The sequence below is a fragment of the Macrobrachium nipponense genome, chromosome 46, assembly GCF_015104395.2.
Source record: "Macrobrachium nipponense isolate FS-2020 chromosome 46, ASM1510439v2, whole genome shotgun sequence".
In the NCBI taxonomy this organism is placed as follows: domain Eukaryota; kingdom Metazoa; phylum Arthropoda; class Malacostraca; order Decapoda; family Palaemonidae; genus Macrobrachium; species Macrobrachium nipponense.
Genome location: NC_061106.1, coordinates 26,190,940 through 26,210,923, shown reverse-complemented (window position 1 = coordinate 26,210,923; position 19,984 = coordinate 26,190,940). Strand labels below are relative to the sequence as shown.

The 19,984-nt window shown below is 44.2% G+C and overlaps 1 protein-coding gene and 1 pseudogene across 3 annotated transcripts in view; both read right to left on the bottom strand.

Moving 5' to 3' along the window:
- The window catches only part of LOC135214520 (WASH complex subunit 1-like), a 47,122-nt pseudogene extending 29,923 nt beyond the window's left edge, over positions 1 to 17,199 (bottom strand).
- The window catches only part of LOC135214819 (WASH complex subunit 1-like), a 192,864-nt gene that overhangs the window by 70,277 nt on the left and 102,603 nt on the right, over positions 1 to 19,984 (bottom strand). The window lies entirely within an intron of this gene.

The window sequence follows — 19,984 nt, the reverse complement described above, 5'->3', positions numbered from 1 at the left end:
CCTATACCTCTTACGAAGCAACTTAGAGGGAGGGTAAGCAAAAAGCAGCCTTCCCTAAGTCTCTTTTCATAGACATCCATTTCTCAGTCTCTTTCAACGAATGTCTAAACCGCTTTAGATAGAACAAGTTTTGGGAGGAGAGGGTCTGAAGTTTTCCTCCTCATCAAAAAAAGTCGAAGTTGGGGAGCGCGGAGCCGCTTTCTCAAAATAATCTGGATAAGATACCAGAAGAAATCTAAGGAGACGTGAATAACACGAGAGGTGATGTGAATCCTCCTCCTCTACTTCTTCTTCATTCTCATCCGATACCGAAGAAGTAGACGGAACTACAACCTGATCTGAAGGTTTCGAACCACCCTTGGACTCATTCATCCAGTTGGTTAACATCTCTAACTGCTTGCGCAAAGGCGCCAGAGACGAATCAAACAAGTTAACGTAGGCTTGGAAGAGCCTAAATGTTCAGCAGGAGGCGGAAAAACTACTTGCGCCCTCGCTCGGAGGCGCCGAAATTCGAGGCGAAACAGGCGCATCAGGCGTAACAGACGAAAAAGCGCCTAAAGAAACACCCTTAGAACTGCTAGCTACAGCGCTAAAACCACAATCTCTACTAGTAGATGGAGCCGAAAAAGGCACAGATTGAGGCGACGAACGAGCCGCTAACGGCCGCGGCGCAACCCTACTCTCAGGCTCCTTATACGCTTGACTGGAGGAGGCGAAGAATCGGCGCCTGAACGCCTCTTTAAGGGACGCGAAACGGGCGAATCTCGCCAAGAGCGCCGCGCGACCGGTGACGAATCGCTTGAATCATTCGAAAGGCGTCTGACCGCAACACCTTCCAACGCTTAACCGAGCCCTGTTGAGGCGCAAACAGGCTCAACAAGAGAGGCGCCTGTCTGTGGGCAAATCCCGATCGACTCCCTTGGACTTCCGGTATGTCTTCTCCCCGGTGCGGGGGAGCTGGACAGTGACCTTTGTCTAGGAGACGTGTCAGGACAGACAGACGCACCCTCAAACTACACTCTTACCTGAAGCCGCTTTCTCCAAAAACGTCTTAACTGAATTACCAAGTTGCAAAACCGTATTCGCTAGTACCGAAAATTTCTGATCTAACCTCGATTCCAGACTGGCAATGGTGTCGGAAGAAACTACACGGGAAGCCAGAGAAGTGATTAGTAGGAGGATAGGTGGTGTAGTTAAAGGAGACATAACAATTTGAGGAGAAACAGAAGGAACAGATGCATCGCAAGACGAAGCAGAGCTAAGTCTACTTTCCCTAAGCGCTGCTTTTTTCTAATTCTGTCTTTAACTCTTTCTCCGAGTATGAAACTAAAAAACTTCCATTGATAATCAGTCCAATACTACACTCGTTACATGTTCGATCTGCTGAACAAACCTGTCCCCTACACTTAACACATTTAGTGTGAGAATCATACTCTAACTTGGATAATCTAGTTTTACATCCTGAGATGCAAAACCTAACTCCCGACGGACTAGAATCCGACATGGCAACGCCTAAATAAAAAGCAAAATAATAACAACGCCAAAAAAGAGTACTTCACCAATTCCGAAGATCAAATCCACAAGAAAAAAAAGCGAAGCAAAGTCATCCAACCGCACCGACCACCGATGTTCACCGGACGCCGGCAGGAAAAGAATTCGATTCACCTGGGCAGTTGTACCTGGTTCTCCCGCGAGTGGAGGGAGATGACGTCATCACCACCAGTGTTGGCGACGCCGACGCGCTAAATTTGAATTTAGTATCCTGCCGCTCGTGGAAATCACGGCTCTATAATTGTTCGGTAAGACACTACAATAAAACAAAAAGTTAACTTTGCCTTCAAGCTTAACCATTGGCAAAGAGAGCTAGGTTTTCTAAAACCACAAAACAAATGGTTAATTTTTGCCTCTTCCAGGCTTAACCTTTGACAACGACATCTATGTTTCCTAAAACCACAAAACAAAAGGTTAACTTTGCCTCTTCAAAGATTAACTTTTGATAAAGATGTTCAAAGTTTTCTAAAAGGATGATAAAGATGTTCTAGGTTTACCTATCTGAATAAATTTTAATTGCCCCAACAGGACAGAGAAGGTTCCTCTTCTTCCCCACTAAGGGGTTATATTGGAGTTCTTACAGGTCACTGTAAAACGTAGCCTTAACATCACCCTCAGCTCTAAGGCAGAAAGCTAAAATAGCATTCCCTTTGCAACAGCTTAAAGAAGGGTGCTGGCAATAAATTTACTGCTTATTAACTGCTGATAGTGCTAAATAAAAGGTTTCACAGTATATTTAGATAAAGTTTAGACCTGCATCTAAACTCCAGAGAGAGACTGACATGGAGATGAAGGGGCTTCAATCTCAACACCGTAAAAGTACTTGATTCAATAACGAGGAAAGTACGTATGGAACGATAACTTTGGAAGTAGACAGTGAAAAGTCTTATCATGTCTAAACAGAAAACATTAACATCTGCAAGGTTCCAGATGCTGGAAATTCCTCTAGAATGGCACCCTCAGCAATACACAGACCACAGTTGTTTTAAAACAAGGACAGATCCTATGATAACTTGAAAATCTTCTTATTGGGAGGGGACATTCTAACTTCTCCAAGCAGTTAAGGAGATGCCTAAGTTAATCTAAGTGTATGGAATTGTGTAGCCAAGTTGATTTCCACTTAATGGAAGTATGAGACATCTACTGAGAGCATTGGAAATTCTGAAAATCATTTGCCCTGAGGCTACAAGGACTCTACAGGAGACACTAAGCAATTCTTGAATTTAAAATTGCTCACTAGTATTTAGAGTAGATACGAGGGGCAGGCCTATCAGTATAAACTAGGCCAAATTTAAGGAAACATCCACTGCTCTAGCCTGAGGGCCATCAAAGAAGTAGAAATCATTTGGGTGTACCTGTTCATCTACATGCTTGTAAGTCTAAATGAGTGCTCCTTAAATCCCACAGCAACTGCCGAACTTTCAGATGTAAAGGCCCTTGTAGGCAGTTTGTTCTTCCTGAATCCCCAATTGCTAAAACACTGTCCTTCCACAGAATGAATGATCAAACCAATATGTTGTTTCATGTCACTCAAAGCAGCAAACTTCCCACAAAGACTTTCTTTCTGACCGGGAATGAACCTGCTAAGCATCCTGATGTTCTTTCCACCGCCTTGACATCTAAAAAGTGTTACCAGGTGTAGTGTTGACCATTCTATGTTCCATGAAAGTGTAATGACACTAGTTAAACTGTTTGTATTGCATAACAAAGGGAACAGACCAAAATGTGGACTTAGGTTTAAGAACAAAATGGGCAATTCTTGGTTGCAGAGTTTGTCTTGGTTCTGCATACTTACAAATTTAATTAATGTTATTTGTAAGTCGTAATTTTACGCTGAAAATGTTATTGTTATTATACAATTAAGTTTGTTCATACTTACCTGGCAGATATATATATAGCTGTATTTTCTGAAGTCCGACAGAATTTCAAAACTCGCGGCACACGCATGGGCGGCCAGGTGGTAGTACCCATTCCCGCCGCTGAGGCGGATATCAGGAACCATTCCCATTTTCTATTCATATTTTATTAATGCCACTGTCTCCTGAGGGAGGAGGGCGGGCAATTTAATTTATATATATCTGCCAGGTAAGTATGAACAAACTTAATTGTATAATAACAATAACATTTTGTTCATGCCACTTACCTGACAGATATATATATAGCTGAATCCCACCTTCGGATGGTGGGAAGAGACAGAATAGGATTTTTTAGGAAACTTAAATTAAGTAGATGATATACATCTTGGTTCCTCACCTGTTCGCAAAGTAGACTATGTGATTACTGTCACTTAAGGCTGCTTTTGCTTAAATCAGAGTTGCCAGCCAGGTGGAGACCTGTAGTGCTGGTGCGCTCTGGATGATCTGTCAACGGGTACGAGACCTCAACGTGACAAGACCATCGAGGCCATACATATGAGGGCAACGAAGCAACTGACCACCACCTGACCAACTATTCAAAAAACCCTTAAACTAACTAAAGGAGGGAGATCTTCACATAAAGACTCACCACAACCTAAAAACACAACAATAAAACTAACCTAAGCCTAACTAAGGGATAGGGAAAGACGCTACTTCCGACCCCAAGACTGTGTCCGCAGAAACGTATGGCCCCAGTGAATTACAATCGTCATACATCGTTCTCACATCCCTTAGGTAATGTGAGGCGAAGACGGAGTTACTCCTCCAAAAGGTGCAATCAAGAATGTCCTTGATTGACATGTTCTTTTGGAAGGCAAGAGAGGTAGCGACAGCTCGAACTTCGTGAGCTTTCACTCGTAAGAGGCTCAAATCAGTCTTCTGAAAGATGAATGAGCCTCCTAATGACGTCCCTTAGAAAGAAAGCAACAGCATTCTTAGATAAAGGTAACTCTGGTCTCTTCACAGAGCACCAGAGATTACCTGAGGGACCTCTTACCTCTTTTGTTCTATGTACATAGAACTTGAGAGCCCTGACCGGGCACAGGACTCTCTCTGGTTCTTGGCCCACCAGACTTGACATCCCCTTGATCTCGAAAGTTTTCGGCCAAGGATTCGAAGGATTTTCATTCTTCGCCAAGAAAGTTGGGTTCAAAGAGCAGACAGCATTGTCTCCTTTGAATCCCACATAAATTACTAAACGCTTGAATCTCACTAACTCTCTTAGCCGTCGCAAGAGAAGTTATGGAAAAGAGCCTTCCTTGTCAAGTTTCGAAGAGACGCTGCCTGAAGCGGTTCGAAAGGACTTGACATAAGGAACTTAAGAACCACGTCAAGGTTCCATGACGGAGGCCTCATTTGAGGAATCTTCGAAGTCTCGAAAGATTTTAACAGGTCATGAATGTCCTTGTTGTCAGAAAGGTCAAGGCCTCTGTCCGCCTAAAAACCGCTGACACATGCTTTTATATCCCTTGATGGTAGGGACCGCTAATTTCTGCACATTCCTGAGAAAGAGCAGAAAATCAGCTTATCTGGTTCACAGAGGTCGAGGAAGAGGAAACTCCCTCCTTTTTACACCATGCCCTGAAGGAAGCCCACTTCGATTGGTAAACAGCTCTTGTGGAAGCACGTCTTGCATTTGCGATTGCTCTCGCAGCTGCTTTCGAAAAACCTCTCGCTCTGGCCAACTTTTCGATAGTCTGAACGCAGTCAGACCCAGAGCGGAGAGGTTTTGGTGAAAACCTTTTCGAAGTGAGGCTGTTTGAGTAGATCTTTCCTCCAGGGCAATGTCCTTGAAAAGTCTACAAGGAAAGACATGACCTCTGTGAACCATTCTCTCGCTGGCCACATCGGAGCGATCAGGGTCAACCTCGTCCCTTCTGAGGCCGCAAACTTCCTCATGACTTCCCCCCCCAAAATCTTGAATGGTGGGAAGGCGTACAGGTCTAGACCCGTCCAATTCCAAAGCAACGCGTCTACAGCGATCGCTTCTGGATCCAGGACCGGGGAGCAATAAAGAGGAAGTCTCTTGGTCCTTGACGTCGCGAATAAGTCGACCAGAGGACGTCCCCACAACCTCCAAAGGTCTCGACACACGTCTTTGTTCAAGGTCCATTCCGTCGGTAGGATTTGTTTCCCGACGATGAGAAGACGGCCCTGACGTTTTGCACTCCTGCAATGAAACCTCGTCAGGATTGTCACCTTTCTTCTCTTTGCCCACAGCAGAATCTCCCTCGCCAGGAAAAACAAAGTTTCTGGAGTGTGTTTCCTCCCTGATTTTTCAAATAAGCGAGTGCTGTTGTATTGTCTGGAGTTTTACCTGAACAATCTTGTTCTTCAAAACTTCCTTTCGAATAACTGCAAGAAGAGAAAATAATTGCTGCAAGTTCCTTTGACATTTGATATGCCCAGGCTACCTGTTCCCCTTCTTCCAGGAGCCTTGAGGGGGGGGGGACACTTCCTTCCCTCCTAGTGTTGCTTCCCCAGCCCGTGATGGGAACGCGTCGGAGAACAACACTATGGTCGGGGCTCAGAATACTTAGGGACAACGCCCTCCTGAAGCTTCTGAGGTGGTCCCAACCACCATCTTAAGATGGTTCTTTATCGGAATAGATTTATTCTCAATCTGGCATTGAGATCGTCCCTTGGCCTTCCACTCGTCCCGCAAGGAAAAACATTGGAGAGGCCTGAGGTGCAAGTCCTTCAAGACAAACCTTTCTAGGCGATAAATGGTTTCCAGCAGACCTCATCCACTTCCCTCGCCGGAGCAAGTCCCTTTCCCTTGTAAGAAGGCCGAGATCTTTTCTAAATAACCTAGCCGCTGACGGTTCCTGGGACCTGAAACGCCTCGAAAAGCCACTGAATCCTCTGAATCCCCAGGATACACGATTGGTACTGGGTGTCGGGGTCAGATGCGACTTTTCGAGGTTGACCAGAAGTCCCAGGGACTTTGCTAGGGCTAAAGTGAACTGCAAGTCCTTCAGACACTTCTCTCTCGACGACGCTCTGATCAGCCAGTCGTCGAGGTACAGGGAAACTCTTATCCCCGAAGAGTGTAGCCACCTCGCCACATTCTTCATGACTACAGTGAACACATTGGAGCCGTGGTCAGGCCGAAAACACATAGCTCTGAACTGCCACACTTTTTTGTCTAAGACAAACCTTAAGATACTTTCTTGAAGAGGGTGGATCGGGATGTGAAAGTACGCGTCCTGCAAGTCTAAGGACACCATCCAGTCGCCCGGTCTCAAGGCTCCCAGAACAGAATGAGGCGTCTCCATCGTGAATTTGGTCTTTTCCACGAAAAGATTGAGCCTGCTTACATCTAGAACTGGACGCCAACCTGACGACTGCTTCGGTACTAGGAAAATCCTGTTGTAAAAAACCTGGAGACCCCAGGTCCGCGACTTGTTCCACCGCTCTTTTCTCGATCATTTGTTGAAGAAGATCGAATAACACTTGCTTCTTCTCTCCCTGATAGGATGGAGAAAGGTCTCTGGGAGTCATAGAAAGAGGAGGAAGATCTAAAAAGGGGATCTTGTACCCCTGCTCCACGATCTTGAGGGACCAAGAGTCCGTGTCCCTCTCTCTCCACGCTCCCGCAAAAATTTCAGTCTGGCTCCGACTGGTGTCTGAAGGACATGCTTCTCACTTGGAAGGCTTTGACTTAAAGGAAGCTCTTCCTCGTGAAAACCCTCTCCCTCGAGGAGCTGCTCTCGAGGGGGAGCCCCACGAAAGGGCTTAACCTTCTTCGGCGGTCGAACCGAAGCTGAAGAAGTTGAAGGTACTGCCGAACGTCTTGTAGACTGGGCTAAGAGGTCCTGCGTTTGCCTTCTCTTGCAAAACTGTTAGTCAGGTCCTTTACTAAAGTCTGGGGGAAGAGATTGGTTCGAAAGAGAGAAAAAGCAAATCCGCTTTCTGAGCTGGGAGTCACTGAACGAGCTGTGAAATTGCACAGCAAAGCTCTCTTCTTCAATAAGGCCGTTCCAAAATGAGAGACGATCTCCTCCGAACCATCCCTGACGGCTTTGTCCATACATGCTAACACGCTGGACAGCTCCCCCAGACTGAGAGATTCTGGGCTTCTCGCTTGCAGATCCAGAACTCCCAAGCACCAGTCAAGGAAGTTGAAAACTTCAAGAGTCCGGAGCAGACCCTTCAAATGATGGTCCGTCTCCGTAGAGGTCCAGGTCACTTTAGCAGTGGATAAAAGAGACCTCCTCTGCGAATCCACCAAGCTGGAGAAATCTCCTTGAGCTGAAGAAGGGATACGTAACCCCTACTTCTTCTTTGGTTCTATACCAAATACCCCCTTTTCCGCTGAGTCTAGCTGGAGGCAAAGCGAAAGTCGTCTTGCCTTGATCTCTCCTTCGTACCATCCATCTTGGAGTTTCTTAAACGCCCATTTAGTGGAGAGCGAAGTTTTCATCTCAACCAAAACTCCAGGGTTTTACCAGTCTTGTAGATGATGAAAAAACTGCGAAGGAGGAGGAGACTTGGGAGCTGCAGGCTGAAACTTGTCCTCGAAAGAAGAACGCAACAGCCGCACGAGAACTTTATAGTCTGATATTGAAGGGGCCGCAGAAGGTTCCTCTTCAACCGAGTCAGCCGAACTACTCAGCTCTCCTTCTTCTCTACACGGAAGAGGAGACCGCCTGTCCGGAGAGGGCATACTAATGTCGGGTCTTGTCTTAATCAAAGACCCTATCCTTACTGGATGAAGCCTTATTTCGGCTATCTTCTTTATGGCGCTTACCACTTGAAGCAGGTAGAGCGTCCTGACGAGGACGAGCGTCCTTAGGGACACCCGAGGCAGCCTCACTTGCCAGAGAAGCGTCCTTACGTTTCTTACACGAAAGGGAAGACATTTTAGCCGGAATACGTGCCTGTGCGCGCAAACTAGCGTCTTGGGGTACGACTTCTTGGTCGGACGGATTCCCCCAAAAGCGTCTTTGAAAACAAGCGCCCTGAACGTACCTGGTCGACGCGTTGCCTGGCCAAGGCGTTCCTGGCCGAGCGTCCTGCCGAGAGTCCTTGACCGGATGCGTCCACTGCCGAGCGTCCTGGATGCGAGCGTCCTGACGAACATCCTGCCGAGCGTTCCTGCCAATAGCGTCCTGCCGAGCGTCCTGACAAGCGTCCACTGTCGAGCGTCCTGCCGAACGTCCTGCCAGCGTCCTGCCAAGCCATCCTGCCTAGCCGTCCTGCCTAGCGTCCTGATGAGCGTCCTGTCGAACGTCGTGCTGAGCGTCCTCCTCAAAAGCGTCTTGACGCAACGTCCTCCTAGAGGACGAACGAGATCGGCGCATCGCCGAAGGAGAAGCGATCGGCGAACGAGACGAGTAGGAGAGGGAGAAGGAGACTGCTTCGTCCTCTTGACAGGCAGTCTAAGGTCCTTCCTCCGCTTAGGCTCGACTGCTGCTGGGCGAGTCCTCTGAGCCATAAGCGTCGAATAGCTGGTCCTGAAGGGACAAAAGAATGTTCTTCGTTGGAGAGGAACGAACAGAGGAAGCAGGACTGATCCTGCGAGAAGACGAGGGGCGAGGGGACGCCTCCTTCCTTCTCACAGGTACAGCTACCTGCTTCTCAGGGAGACGCGCCTGTGCACGCAACCCAGCGTCCTCATCGGAGGAGATCTTACCCTTTTCTGAGGTCGGAAAAGCGTCATACGCATCCTCCGACGAAAGCGGCGATACAGGACGTGAAGCGTCCTCAACACGAAACGTCCTTTTCAGAGGACGAGAGTCTCTCCGAGCGCTCCACCCCTTGCTTGCGGGCGGAGGACGCTTCGGAGGACGAAAAGCACTCCTTCAGGACGCGCGCTCGTGCGCGCTCCTTGGCAGCCTGGGACTTTGCAACAAGGCCTGCCGAAGGGACGCCAGATCGGTGGGGAGCCCCCGTAACCCTCTTGCGGCTTTCGACATACCCTCTCCCTGAGTCTTGGGAGTCCGATAGAGGTCTAGGCCTAGAGGCATTATGGGGCCGATCTGACGCCCCCTCCACAACACTAGGACACGATCACACACTTGCACCGAGCCAGTTTCCAAGGCTTTCACTTTGGTCTCCAGAGTGCGTAGAGACTCCAAAATAAGAGAGAGAGCATTAGCTTCTCCCGACACAGAATCAGAGCCCGAAGGCAACACAGGTTTAGGAGATGCAAACTCTACAGGTGTTAATACAGGAGAGATGTTAGCCTTACCTTTGGTAGAACCACTCCTGGAGGAAGACCTCCTGATCCTATCGCGCTCCAATTTAAGGCGATAGGACTCATATACTCTCCAATCATCATCGGTCAATCTCTCACATTCATTGCACCGATTATCCACCAAACAATTATGCCCCCTACAACTCATACATACTGTGTGGGGGTCTACCGATGCTTTCGGTAGCCTCACCTTACAATCAGTCCTCACACACACTCTGAAACTCACAGCACTTGATCCAGACATCACGTTTATAGAAAAGCCAATCCAAAATAAAAAAACGGTCCACTATCGCGCATGCCAATTCAACAATCCAATTCAATACCAAAAAACCAATCAGATACTTAAAAGCGAGTCAAATCCAAAAAATCCTGAGCAGAGGTCTGTAAACAGTTGTTTACCGACCGGCGACAGAAAAAAAATATGAATAGAAAATGGGAATGGTTCCTGATATCCGCCTCCCAGCGACGGGAATGGGTACTACCACCTGGCCGCCCACTGCGTGTGCCGCGAGTTTTGAAATTCTGTCGGACTTCAGAAAATACAGCTATATATATATCTGTCAGGTAAGTGGCATGAACAAACTGTACATTTAATTGAGCAAGATTATCTGAAAAAATTCCCAGTGAGGCCATGTTTCCTAATAAGGAAAAGCCCCTACCATATAGGAAGTTTCCTTCAGGCCTAAAATTCTTCAAGAAGCACGTGCCTATTCAACAAGCAGGCATAATTAAGTATCATCCCCACATCAATAGATAAGAATGGGGATATAGAGAATTAAAAATATAATGCATAGAAATTGAGACATAAGAAGCAACAGGTCTTTGGCCTTTGGTTACTGTTGACAGAGTTGGCCAACTCGAATCATCCACCAATGGGCAACAAAGTCCCTGACAAAACTTATAGAGGGCTGCACACTAACCCAAACAAAGTGCACAGAACAGCAATACATTCTTGTAAAAAAATCTTGAAGGAACTTGCCTGACTGAGGATGTATTGGTAAGTGGGATACATGCTGCATGTGTACCACAAGTCTGACCGTTCTTGGAAAGGTACTAAAACCATTGCTAGAAAACCAAAAAGTATGTGGGCAGACACTTCCTGTTATTCAGTCTCCAAATGTCCAAGAATACCTCCAGTTACTTATGGAGCTAGTCCCTAAGAATTACCCTTGGACCATCATTCCCTCTATATAGAACCTCCTAATAAAAAGAGAGACTTATGAGAGATTTCTGCTGAAGAAAACAAAGAAAGCTATAAGAGGGAGATTAAACCAGTGGAGGACAACCAAAAAAGAATCACAACTGCCCTTCACTGTCTCCATCAAGTAAGTTAAGAGGTTGTAACTGTCCATATCCCAGAACCTGAGGTCTGCACTTATCCCTGAAAGGTACAAAACAAGACTACTAATAGATACTCCCTTATTGCCTTAACCTGAGCTGCATAATCAGACAGTTCCTCATTACACAAGTGGTTTTCGCGCTCGGCCACCAATCCGGTGGTCCAAAGTTCGACTCTCAGTCCGGCCAACGCGGAATCAGAGGAATTTATTTCTGGTGATAGAAATTCATTTCTCGATATAATAAGGTTTGGATCCCACAATAAGCTGTAGGTCCCATTGCTAGGTAACCAATTGGTTCCTAGCCACGTAAAAATATCTAATCCTTCAGGCCAGCCCTAGGAGAGCTGTTCATCAGCTCAGTGGTCTGGTTAAACTAAGATATACTTAACTTAACTTAGCATAATCAGACAAGGAGCGAAAGTGTTCTCACTTCTTCCAAACTGAGTGAGTATAATTATGAGAACATTACCCTGCAGCATCAGAAATGAGTTACTTGTCTTCCTCACTAAACTTCCACTGGTGACAAACCCTAAAAGCGGGCTTTCCAAACTCGCTGAACGCTGGGTTGGCGCCTCCACTACTCTAAGCTGCCGCAGAGACGAGACAACGTAGCTACTGAGTAAAAGGTAACAACTCACAAGCTAGATTGAAACACCATCAGCACATCTGTCAGTCTTGAATTCGTTTCCTCACAGGAAAGAGATAAGAACCGAAGTTCCTACTAAAGATGGTTCAAGTCCCAATAAGCGTTTGTATCGCAAGTCAGTCTTCGGCTCTTCGCAACTTTGTAAGAAACAAGATGACAATTCAAGGCAGACCTAAAGGGAGATGTGTGTGTCCGAGTACGAGAAAAGTTATGAAATGCGCTCTAATAGAAGAAAGCATTAGTTCTCCAATATTTAGAAGGCGTCAAAATATGCTCAGACAAGCAAGCCATATTCTCTATGAGGCCTCTTTCTTCAGCTAAATGAGAATGCGAAGCGTAATGTTGCAACAAATGCCGGCCAGACCTAACGAGTTCCTCCAACTCCATTTCAAACTCTTCTTCCCCCAGTGGCCGACAGGAGACTGCTGCCAACAGGATGTAAACAAAAGAACTTAAAGATTGCTCTTTCTTGTATTAGAACTAAAATAAGGTTTAATGTTATGTTCTAACTTCTCGATACACTTTTCCTGAACCGAATAGGGAGCAGAAGGCAGAGGCACTAAGAAAGTCAATACTACTAGCACTACCTGAGTAGGGATAACTGCAGATGAAGGGACACTGAGTAGGATAGAACTGACAGGTTCAAGTCCTGACCTAACTAATTGCTTTCGCAATCTATCAGTTTCCCTTCTTTCCCATATTTGACATATTCAGGCATAAATTCTCAGCACAATTCCCTACATTCTTCACATCTAGTTCAAAGATCACACTCTGGCCCTTGCAGTACAAACTGAATGTTGATCTTCGAATTCCAACAGCCTGCTTACACCAAAATCATTCCTACATAGCCTGATGTTATTGGTTTTGCTTCCAGTGAAAGATATCCAAGGTAAATGAAATTACAATATGTAACGTAAACAGGTGTAAAACAGCCAAACTTCATAGAATACCAATAATTGCCGAACCGCAATGGCGGCAAAGAGAATTCTGACAAGAGCTAAAACATTCGAAACACACCTGGTGGAGAACAGGTAAACTAGACAGTCATCCGGGCAGCCATTCGATTTTTTTGTTTGAATGCCAGCTCGCCTAATCGGAGCGGAGATATAGCTAACTTTAACAGTAGGTAAGATTCATCACAAATAAATCAATACTTATATTATAATGTGTAATCTTTCATTTTCAGTTCACAAGATTTTATTAATGGATATAATAAATATCAAACAAATTTTATAAAGTCAAGAATGCAGTATGACAACTTACTTGAGTAGCTTTAGTAACACCTGTCAATTTTTCCACTTTTGCCTGTGCATTTGCTGCCCGCTGTTTCAGATCTTCTAAGGTCTTTGATGTTTCTATGGAAGAAAAATATATATACTATAGAACTAAGCAGGTTATTTCTTTTCATAAGAGCCAATTATTCATATAGCCACAGACTCCCATTTCCTATAAATAGCATTTTACCTTCACCCTTACTAACTCCTATTAACCTCTTCATTACCGAAAGTTTGTTTGGAGGTAGGTGGGTACCACCATTGAAGTCTACTATACCGCACCGGGTGCATAAAGGTGGTACGCATAGTACCACCAAAACTCCTCTTTTCAGATAGGGACTTCCAATCATTCTGTAATTTCGGTTTGAAGAGTTTGGAGCAAAATAAACAGTATGACACGATGCCAGACGTATGATGAACCCCAAAAAATAGTATTATTACTGCTTATAGTAGTGTGTAGGTGACAGATGAACTGCGTCTCAACAAAAAATCACAAAACCAGACAAGCGTAAACATGTAATAACTTCTACCCAAGTAAAAAACCAGTTGTATCATCATTTACTGTATTTATTTATTTATTCACTTATTACATTTTACAAATAAAAGATATGAACAGATATAATGAAGGTAGAAATAAAGCCTTATAGTAACTTTTATATATAAAAAACCAAACCAGAGAAAAAGCAAAAAAGCGATTTTTTTTCTGAGGACAAGAAACTTGAAAAATTAGTTTAGTTTATACCCCTAATGCCCTAAAGTTGTTTTCTGTGATGAAAACTAATCTTGAGAAAACGGTAAGAAAATGACATCGCCCATGGAAGAAAAATATACTATAAAATTTGCGATTTCCATATTTATTGGCGGGGCTTTCGCTTTAGTTTTTGCTCTTTTTTTTTTGTTATTACGTGCTTATTTACTGTTCTATTTTGATAATACTTTATGTGCATGTTCCAGGTGCAATATACCAACATTCTGTAAGACCGAATTTCTATTCAAGACCGTAGTTTTCTCATCGACCACCAGTGTCCCTTGTACAAGGGACACTGAGTTTCACATTTTTTTTCATAAAATCATTTATTTTCCCTGTAGGATGATAAAACTAACAGAGAATATGCGTTATTATAGTGCTAATAATACCTGATAATTTCATTAGCCTGTCTTGATTAGTGTATTTTTGCAAATATTTTTACGATGGGCACCCCACTCCAAAGAAAAAACTCGAGTCACTACCGAGAGATTCAGTTCGGCAGCGAACACAATGTTTACATTCTGCTCACCCACCCGGTAAAGAAGGGGTTAAGCAAAAGATGACAACCTATAGGAAATCTATATAATAAAACAAGGTACGTAATAGACAATTACATGTTATCTCACTGTTCAAAAAAACTGATAACTTTGCTGTCTTTAGACATAATTCGTTATGAAAGCAAATTAACCATCAAACACAATTTCAATGGTGTGACACACAACTAATTATGTACAGTACATACTATTTTATTAAGAAGAATATGTTGCAACCAATCACTCATGTACAATAACCACAGTCACAGGCTGAAAAAGTTTGCTCTTCCTATGAGGTTTACAAGCTAGTTACCAGCTCCATGAAATAAGATGTAGTATCCTGGATTGTGCCTCTCACTTTTATGGTATGAGGAGAAAGGCTCACAACACTCATGGGCCAAGTTCATTTTCCTGTATGTATTCATAACATAGTGAACATTTCAAATGTCAATTAGCTTCATTCCATTTAGAATGCACACTTTAATTCTGCTGTATTAAAAAAAGGAACCTAGAAGTGGAAAACTTTCCCAGATACGTATTGCCAATTCTAAAGAAGTCCATCTTAAAAACATTTATCATTAAGAAAATATAAAATGAATGTAAAGAAATGAAGAATATTTGACTGTGTACCTATTTTAACGGGTAATTTAGAAACCTCTAAGGTTGTTAATCTATCAGGAAAATGGATTTCAATGGATAGCCCTTATCCACCAATGCTGGAGGTTCCTTGCTAAGGATACCACCCTCACTCTGATACAAGAGGGACACAAGGCCTTGTGCCTGGGCCAGCAGAGCAACAACAGTAAAAGAATGAAGGCCCTTACCTGACACAGAATACACCTATCATCATAGGGGGGTTAGAATCATTTGAAGAATAAATAATTACCGTGGACATTACTGCTCCAAACTGGGGTCCACCAAACCATAGCTTGCACATAACTATGATTTTATGCTAGCATGTAACCTCTCCAAATCATGATAGTAGAAAATCTACAGACTTCAATATGATCAGTCAAAACCGAAGTTGCTGCAGCAAACACGTTCGTCGCTTTGGTATGGAAGTACTAGCAATCAAACTAGAAAATCTCTTGAGGGTAACACCACAGAGAACTTTTGCACAAACATCCTGTTATTTTACCATGGTAAAGCACTGAATGCAAACCAAAAAGGAGGGCAGTATGACATAACTACATGAACTTTGGGAAAAGTACAGGTAAAGTATGGGCAGTTAAGGAGAGCAGGTAGTGTGTTGCTGTGCAAAGAGGACAACTGGTCAGTGGCAAACATTAGTAGATCTGGTGTAACACAACTACATATGAATACATCATATTGTATGTATATTCTGATGACAGTAAACAGACTAAACAAAAAGGAAGTGGTAGTGCTAAATCAAACATGCATGCCAAAAGAATCATGGAAGAAGAGTCATGTATGTATGTATACATACATACATACATACAAACATACATACATACACACAAAGCACAGGTGAAGGCCATTACACTTAACACACACTGGGAGAGCCACTCTGCTTCTGTAACCATTACTGGCACTGAGTTCTTCAATCAGTACCAAAGACACACAGTGAAAACATGAACAGAGAGGTAAAAAAGCAAGCACAGTGCAGTGCAATGAGAGGGAAGCTGACAAATTAAGAAAAATGGAAGCTGACCAAATGGTAATTTATGAGATATAAGCTGGTAAATGGTAACAATTAAGCTGAAAATGTATAAATAGCAATGCGCAGTGGGCTTACACAATGGCAAAAAACAAGATTTCACACGATGATAGTTGGGTGACACTATGAATGCTAAGTTAAAAGGAAGTGAGCGAGATGAAAGCTGACATGATGGGGCATAACGAATGAGACGCTTCCTTCACTGACCTAACGTCATTTACTATGGGAAACCTAGCTAGTGAACTCGGTAAATGAGTTTTTAGTGACAAAATGTTAAGTGGTACTATACACACAGATTCAAGGTGCTACTTCCTAAATTTTCCTTATGGAATGCGTTACTATTTATTAATTTGATTTATTTTTTCTCATTTAATAACTGATCTCTTCTTCCTGTATTTTCTAATACCTTCTATTCTTCTTTCAAATGAACACCAATATCTTTGAAATATTACATTTCTATGATAAAATAAAGTGTAGCGCCGGATGCCAGGTAGAAGTTGGCGCCAAGCTGGAAGGTGAGTAGACTAACACTGGAGTATGTGTGCACAGGTGAACGCTCAAACACTGTATGCCTAAACACTGTATGCCTAAACACTGCACTATTAGATCCCTCTCAGTGCTTGGATCCCTCTGATCCCACTGGAAACTTTGATAACTCGGATCCCACTGGACACAAGGATCCCTCGGATCCCACTGGATGCAAGGATCCCTTGGATCCCACTGGATGCTTGGATCCATCAGTTCCTACTGGAAACCTGGATCCTGCTGGATGCTAAGATCCCACTGGACACAAGGATCCCTCAGATCCCACTGGATGCTTGGATCCATCAGTTCCCACTGGAAACCTGGATCCTGCTGGATGCTAAGATCCCACTGGAAGCTCAGATCTCTTGGATCCCATCAGACTCTTGGATCCCATTGGGTGATCTGAACGTTTCTTGGAAGCCCATTTGGAAGCGGGGAAGTGCTCTCAGCTACTGATAGGAGCCTTTTCAGTGGCATGGATGCACTCATAAAGCACCAACTACATCCCTTGCTCGTACTGAAATCCGAGTCACTGGATGATAAAGCATGCACTCCAAGTTGGACACCTTTCCAGTGGCTGTCGACCGTGTCCTGGGATCCACGTACGACAGGCTCGGCTGACGGAGCAACTACCTGTGGGCAAATCCCCATCAACCTCCCTTTGACCTCCTCCACTGATACTAAACTTGCACCATGATCATTGGGACTCATTTTGTCCATGAGACCTCTTACTGAAGTCCCAATCTGTGCTACAGTATTTACTAAAAGATTAAACTTTTGACCCATCCTGGCTTACAGACTGGCAATGGCATTGGGATCAGAGGGTTGGGAACTAGGTGATGGAGTTTCCAGAAAATCCAGAGGGAATAAAATGAGAAAACTGGCTGGAAGAAGCTCTAGCTTTGGCTCTAGCAGTCATCCTTCTCTGTATATTTTTCTCAAGCTTGTCCAAGTAATTAGTCAGTCTTTCACTTCCCCTGATCCCAGTCCCTACATTCATTGCATTCCTAGCAAATTTGTCCTCTACAGTGACAACAAATGGAATGCGAGTCATATTTGATGATGTACACCTGGTATTGCAGCCCTTGCTGCAAAACCAGGCACTAGAGGAACTAGAGTCAGACATAATAAAAATTCACAATCGGGTAAAGTCAATCCTAGATAAGCTAGTAATATGTGCGAATGCTACCATGGCAAAGAATACTTCCCCAAAGGAGGTCTGAACTACAACCATCCAGTGAAACAAATCCAAACAAAGTGCTTCAAACAACCAATGATCAGTCGTAGACTGGAAAAACAAACTGAGTTCTTCAGCTGTGTTGTACCTATTCTTTCCAAAAAAGTGGCGGTCGGGGTCAGTTACCTACACTAAAACAACAGAACAATACATATCATGAATTTCAAATTTAAGCTGACGCAAAAGTTAGAAACTAATAGCTATGTTGTTACTATGTATATAAAACTTGAATTTCAAGTCAGTGGCCCCTATGGGCTTCTTCCATATGAAAAGGGTTTATCTTCTGAATATGTAGTAATAATAATAACAATAATAATAATAATAATAATAATAATTATAATATAATACTGTTAAAAAGGATGGCAGAATTAAGCGAGTTGATTTTATATATTGTTTTTTCTATTTTCCTTACAATTCGCTTCTCAGGCTCAGCAATGTTTCTGAGTAACTGGCCAATAGTATTCATATTGGGAATTTTCAAAAATTATAAATGCTGAAGGAATCTTTTATTTAAACAAGATATCAGGTCCAGGTCAAGCAGGGGTCGTCGTCAGTGCTGGTATTATTCTGTAGGCGTAGTTCAGTTCGGGCCGGGGTCGTCTTAGGTTTAAGGGCTGGTATTGGTGCTGGTATAGCTGGTATCACGTGACGTTTCGACCTTCTCGTAGGTCATCTTCTGACGAGTCGGTTGAAGTGACTGTAGCAAGAAAGTTTGCGGAACAGTATTTATAGCGGCACGGACCTAGAGTTGCATTCTCATTGTCGGGCCGGTCTTGGGCGAAGCCGTGGATCTCGCTCGAAGGTCTCGGGAGGGATTCTCTCGTGCGAGCGCCACAGTGGCGTGCCTGGGGATGAACGTCAGGAATTCCGTCCGTAGCAGGAATCGTATCATCCTGTGGGGGTTCCTGGTTATCTGGCATCGTCGGGGGGTCGCTCGCTGCTCTCCGGGCGGCGGTGGGAAGGAGAAACGTTTCTTGAGTGATATTTAAGTTTGGTTTCTCCTTGCCTATATGGAGGGCTTCTAGGAGGCGCAGACGTCGGGGATCCGTTGTTTGATCTATTATGGTGATATTAGGGATAATATAATTTCTTCTTATCCGTTTGTTATGAGCAGTCCTGGCGTGGTTGAATATGGCTCCTTCTTGGGCGTGGCAGGAGATTCGCTTGGAGAAACGCATGGAGGTCATACCGACGTATTTGCCGAGGCATCCTCGGACGGGGCATGTGTAACGATAGACCACACTCGTCTTCTTCAAGGGATCCTGCAGGGGCGCCGAAGGATTGTTTCTCATCACCAGGCTGCTCGTCTTCTTCGTTTTATAATATATAATCATCTTAATATTTCTGTCTGGGGTCGGCGGGGCTGACGTTTTCCTCGATGATCTTTTTGAGGGCTTGTCATCCTCCTTGTACCTCCGGTGGAAGTGCCCCTTGTTGTAAGAAAAGCTTGATGGGCTCTGCAACGTCGGGGCGGGGTGTTCCCGGTGGTACCAGGCTTCCATACCTTTCCTTATTGACTCATCAACGCACGATTGTGTGTCCGTTTGTCGACGAGGACCTGGCGGCGCCGCTCCAACTCACTGTGTGTGTCATTCCAGGAGGAGCAGTGTGAGAGGGCCCTCCTGACGAAGGCGCTGATGGTAGAGCGCTTATACCTCTCAGGGCACTCACTCTCACCGTTCATGCACATTCCCAGGTTCGTCGGCTTCGTGTACACCCTCGTGCTGAATCCGGCCCGAACTGAACTACGCCTACGGAATAATACCAGCACTGACGACGACCCCTGCTTGACCTGGAACTGATATCTTGTTCTAATAAAAGATTCCTTCAGCATTTATAATTTTTGAAAATTCCCAATATGAATATTGGCCAGTTACTCAGAAACATCGACTGAGCATGAGAAGCGAATGTAAGGAAATAGAAAAACAATATGATATTGTTATGATACACTAAAGTTTGTTCATACTTACCTGGCAGATATATATATAGCTGTATTTTCTGAAATCCGACAGAATTTTAAAAACTTCCGACACACGCAGTGGTCGGCCAGGTGGTTAGTACCCATTCCCGCCGCTGGGAGGCGGGTATCAGGAACCATTCCCATTTTCTATTCATAATTTTTATTTCCACTGTCCACTGAGGGGAGGTGGGTGGGTACTTGATTATATATATCTGCCAGGTAAGTATGAACAAACTTTATTGTATCATAACAATATCATTTTGTTCTTGAAACTTACCTGTCAGATATATATATAGCTGAATCCCACCGTTGGAGGTGGGAAGGGACAGAATAGAAGGATTTTGGGAAACAAATGCATGCAGATGATTTACATC